This window comes from Balaenoptera acutorostrata, chromosome 5 (assembly GCF_949987535.1).
Source record: "Balaenoptera acutorostrata chromosome 5, mBalAcu1.1, whole genome shotgun sequence".
In the NCBI taxonomy this organism is placed as follows: Eukaryota; Metazoa; Chordata; class Mammalia; order Artiodactyla; family Balaenopteridae; genus Balaenoptera; species Balaenoptera acutorostrata.
Window position 1 is genome coordinate 28,299,518 of NC_080068.1, and position 6,000 is coordinate 28,305,517.

Below are 6,000 nucleotides of genomic sequence, written 5' to 3' on the forward strand. Positions count from 1 at the left end.
CACTTTCATGCATTTTTCCAACTGATTTGTCTGGTTTTAATGTACTTCTTTGCTGCCTGACCCAGTCACCCTCTGACCTGCCTCAAATCATACTGCTCTCTTCTTGCAAGACCCCTCATGCCTTGTGGCTTCTCTCACGGCCCCTCTCTGGCTCTGATTCAGTGTCTCTACAATGTCTGTCTTTCCCTTTGTTGATTCTACTCCCCATCTTCTTCTCCCCCTATGGGACACCCACCCGGGGTATCCTGGTAAGGTTGTTTATCCACCTCACAGGTTAAGCAACTCCCTCTTTAGACTATAGTGTTGTGTGGCTGTAAAAATAACCAAAAACAGAATGATAACACAGCCCAATTCATGACTACTGGTGATCAGCAAATAAAATGGGAACAGAAACCAATCAAAAAGCTTTCTGTGGATTTCCCTATACTCTTTCCTCCATGATTCCTATCTCTGTGGTCTGTAGTCACACCGATCTGCCTCCATCCTTTTTTTTTTTTGCCAGACTTTATGTAGTTAGGTATCTCATTAGAGGAAAGACCAAGTTACCCTGAGCTCCAACTGTGTCTTCATGGTTATTGAGCAGTTGGCTATGCCTTTTCATTGGATTACAAGTCCTTTTATATAAAACAGCAAATGATAATGCCATGGGAATTAGCTATTATATGCTCCCCCTCTTACATCACTTAATCTTGTACTTTAATATTTTTAATACAGAGGGAAAAATAGAGCTTCAAATTAGAATCACAGAACTTTATGGCTAGGAGGTACCTTGCAGATCACTTGGTTTAGCCCTGTATTTCACAGACGAAAAACTAAAGGGACTGAGACGTTGGGCGATTCTTCTAGCTGAGTCTCACTAGTGACTGTCTGCTATTCCAGAAAATTAGAGCTCAAACATAGGATAATGTGAAGGCATATTTGTTCATCCTATTGGATTTAAGTAAACCTACCAGAACTTAGAAGCGTTTGATTTAGTAACATACAAAATGAGAGAACTGATTGCCTTTAAATATTGGACCTGGAAAACTCAGCATAGGTTTGATATTATTTTACTAGCTTCTGGAAGGTTCTTTTAAATATGAATAAAGGGTAGTTATGGGGTCTACAAGAAACTTTTTTAAATTACAAAGAAAAATTCACAAATCGTAGAGAGAGACTCCGTTGAGAATATACTGTTGATAAAAAAATTGGAAATCTTCAAAATAAAAGCACAGGAGAGGAAGTATTACACTTCTAAGCAGAAACATTACAGACATTTCAAAATCAAATGTTTATACCTTCATGAAAAGAGTGCTTATGAAGCCCAACTTCAGATCCCATTCCAATGTTAGCCCGTGGTACACTTGGCCTTGGCTAATTGTCTTACAGAAGTCTTTCAGTGAGGGTCATAGGTATTTTGGAAGGAGGTCAGTGTACCGGTACAAATCTATTACCCTAAAAGCAGAAAGCATGAGTCACCAACCCAGCACCCTAACGGCAGGTCAAAGGGTCACTTTCGCGTTGGAAGAACAGGTTCTCTTACAGCAGCAGTTTCTGAAACCTCATCCCCCCTCCACGTTGCATTCAAGAACAATGGGGAAAGTGGAACTTCAGGACCAAAAAAAATACCTACTAATTGCTCAAAACAGCAGGAAGAAACAGAAAGCCTAAACCACAATACACACACTTGTCTTGGCATCTGAAGCCCAACTGGTTCAGCAAGTGTCCTCTCAGTAAACAGACTCTGGTGAATGGATTAACAAGTTCGTGTGGAGTTACACTCTGACGGAGGAGCTGCACCGGGACATTGTATTGTGGGAAAGCCAGGGACTCAGGGAACTGGCTGCCATACAGCTCCTGGCAAAGATGTCCTTAAAAACAGACTACAGGCATCGCAGGAATTACTGAATTTCCAAAGGTCATGCATCTAGAAATTTGCACCCCAGGAGGTGCAAGCTCTGTTTGTGCCAGGTTGTTTGTTGTTTTAGAGAAAGGTTAGGTTGTTGATGGCCTTTTTTTTTTTTTTTTTTGTAGGGTGTCCATGAGAAGATTTGTTGTGCCTTTTCCATAATGTAAATGTTTTGTCCAGCAGTATTTCTGTCTGAGATCAACACAGTGACATACGGAGAGGAGAAGGATATACTATATCAAGGGCTGTGTAATTCATCTTCACATCAACTCTTTGACCCACTTCTTTTTTCACTTAATGGCTGGGGAAACTGAGGCACACCCAGTTAAGACTCTGCTCAAGGCCCCTTTCACCTGGGGCTATGGACATTATAATTCGATGACTAGTGTTCTCCTTCAGCCCCAGTTATCTCCCTCCATCAATCCAGCAGAAACCCGAGGAACAGATGGGCCAGGCCTCATGCCCTAGAGGCCAAGAGACTCTGGCTTTTTTTTTTTAATTGAAGTATAATTGATTTACGATGTTGTGTTAATTTCTGCTGTACAGCAAAGTGACTCAGTTATGCATATATATACATTCTTTTTTATATTCTTTTCTATTATGGTTTATCCTAGGATATTGAATATAGTTCCCTGTGCTCTACAGGAGGACCTTGTTGTCCATCCATTCTATACGTAAGAGACTCTGACTTTTTGTCTAGGAGAGAAGGGGCAAAACAGATGCCCTGGTAGTCTCTCCAGGAAATGTTGCTTCCGGTTTCCTGACAGACAAGTATGAGCTCCCACGTAGACATCCATTGTTACATTATTAAAGAGAGCAAAGTCATCTCTGCAAGTAACCAGAACGGAGACAAGCAGAAATGGATGTGGACTTCACTGTGCCTTGTTGAGGTCACATTGCTCTGGCTCTTCCACCTTTGCCTCCTCCATTCTCCTCCCTCCCCGCCCTATTCTGAGCCTTAGGAACTGACCTCTAGTGACTGCATCAGCCAAGCTCTCTGGCTGGCTTGATGTACAGCTGGGCCAGCCAACAGGAGGTACTTGTGGGAGGGAAAAGAGTAGGAGGGCAGAGGGGTAGGGATATTTCTTCGTTCCCCCTCCCTGCTTTGATGCCTTGTCTCTGGCTGTGACGCTGTCCCTCCATGAATACAGCTTCTGAGCACAGCTCAGACATCACCGGACTTGGGATACACTATTTCCTCCCCTTGTTTTTTCAGCCTTAGACGTGGTAATGGCCTTCCATCATTGCCAGTCTCCGGATGCCTCATCAGCCCTCATTTATTCCCATGACCTCACCCACACCCCAATAAGTAGTCCCTTGGTTAAAGGCTCTTCATTTGAATCATCTGAGGTGAATTTTGTTCACGGCCTGAACATAGACTGATCCAAGCTCCTTTCATTCATTTGCCAAATATTTAATGAGCGCTTCTCTGTGCCAAACACTGCACAAGCCACTGGGAATGCCATAGTGAGCAAACAGAGATATTATCCTTGACAGTGTAGAGTTTGCAGAACTCCAGGGCTTATTTTAGTTAACACTTCTTTGTTATTTCCCATGAAACTAGGAGGAGTTTTTTTTTTCCTTTAAAGTATAGAAATTCTCCAGGCCAGCCAAGAACTCTGAGAACAGGGAACGAAGCTACGTGAGAGGTAATAATAAGCCTTGACCCAATATTAGGCACATAATTAGTAAATGCTATGGACTGAATTTTGTCTGCCCGAAGTTCCTATGTTGAAGCCCTAACCCCCAATGTGATGATATTGGGAGATGGTGCCTTTAGAAGGTAATTAGATTTATGTAAGTTCAGGAGGGTGGGGTACTCATGATGGGATTAGTGCCCTTATAAGAAGAGACACCAAAAAGCTCTCATTTTCTCTCTCTGTCTCTCTGTCTCTCTCTCTCTCTCTCCTTCTCAGGAAAGGCCATGTGAGGACACAGCAAGATGACAGCCATCTGCAAGCCAGGAAGAGAGTCCTCACCAGAACCTGAACATGCTGGCATCCTCATCTCAGAATTCCCAGCCTCCAGAACTGTGAGAAAATGAATTGTTGTTGAAGCCACTCGGTGTATGGTATGTTTTTATGGCCACCTCAGCTGACTAATATAGTAGATGGAAAAAAAAAAAAAGAAAGCAAGCAGAATCAGTTGCCCAAAGGAAAGTCTTTGGCCCTCACCATCTAGGACCATCTCAGTTCCACTCTGAATAAATTTGGGGTAACCTAAACAAAACTGCCAAGTGGGTGATGTTTTTCTCCAGGACCCATTCCTTACATCCTCTGTCTTTTCTCCTACCCCCACTTCCACATATTTGGTGCCCGTTTACCCTCTCAGCAGTGCTGCTCCCTTTAGCACCCAGGAATACCTATCGCACTGCCCACCAAACCTACCCTCTACTTTTTTTTTTTTTGACCACCCAATGAGCATTCCGGATCTTAGTTCCCTGACCAGGGATTGAACCCGTGCCCCCTACAGTGGAAGCACAGAGTCCTAACCACTGGACTACCGGAGAAGTCCCAAAACCTACCCTCTCCTGACAGTTGGAGCCCATAGTCTTTCTTCATTCAAAATATACCTGCTCCTTTTTTCCCCCACCTCCCAAGGCGTCTTCATGTTTTTATTCCCCCCAAAATGATAGCCAATGGAATACTGAGAGCTGTTCACTTTTTTCTTTTTTACTGTCTGCATTATTAAAATATATTGTCATAATTAAAGATTCTTTTGAATTTAAAATTTAAACATTTTGAACAGTTAAGTATATTAGCCACTCTATGCCAGTGTCTTCAGCAGTACAAATAGCTTTGACTTGTGTTTTTTCCAATAGGGATACGCATAAAGTAGCCTGAAAGTACAAGATATCACAGAATAAACATGTCTGTCTTTCTGGAATGCTCCTTTCACTCAAATATTTGTTGGCAGAGAGTTATGTAATTTAACTTTTAAATAATTTAAAACATACTTTTATTAAGATATATTTGGATATACCAGGTGCCTTGGTTTTTCTCCTGGAAAGTGGGGGTAATGACAGCATTGTCCTTACCCTAGGACATTGGCTTGGGATTTAAATGAATCCAGTGTGTGAAGCCCTAAGCACAGTAACTGTTCCTGATGGCACAGACTGTGCTATGAGGTCCAAACTCTAAGTGCACTTTAAGTGAAAATGCAAGGTCTCAAAGAAATTTTTCCCGGAAACCTCTTCAGGCTCTATCCCTAGATTCCCGGAGGATGAGTTTTCGTTTTCTTTGGCTACTAGAGGAAAAGTTTGAATATATTACCTCTGCTTTCTAGACTCCCCATGCTTTATCCCAGAGCAGCAACTTTAATAGCAGGAATTTTAGGCACTGTGGCATTCATTCAGTTATAAATTTCACTTATAAAACATTTATTGAGGTTTTCAATAGAAGATTTGATTTGTTTTAAACCAACCTATTCTCCCTCTTCCGCCCACATCGTTGTGCCCGAAACAAAATAAATGACCCAGTATTATTTGGCATTCATCTGACATAAATCATAACCCACATTGGATTACTTACAAGTCTATGTTATAGTCCTATGGAAAAAGTATAGTTCTGAATGAGGACTACCCTTTCCCTTTTAACACTTCTCTTTGTCTAAAACAGGTAGGCAAACAAAATCTAAAAATATAATATCAAAAATAAAATTTATTTTATAAACCTGGACTTTCTCTGAATTCAGAGAAGGAATGTTATACTAGAAAACCTTCCCAAACCCAAACAAAACAAAGCCTACATATACAAAGTTTGATAATGTTTAACCAAGTCTTAGGTTGGAATCTTATTCTTGAAAGAACTAAGGTCACAAGACAAGTCCAGTCTCCATGTGCTTTGAATGAATGAATGCTTTTAGTTATACACTATTTCAAGTACCTGTCACTCTGTTAGTTACTCTGTTCGACAAAGCATTCAACTCGCCACAAAACATATGCAATAATTAATAATAATAACATTGAATGCAGAGTAATGGCTAATATCATCCTAGGCCACCTATGCTTTGGGTATACAGTGTGATAAAGGAACCGTGGTCCCTGCTGTCATGAAACAAATATAATGACAAGTTACCGTCCTTTTAGTAAAAAGGCTCTAATGGTAACACCT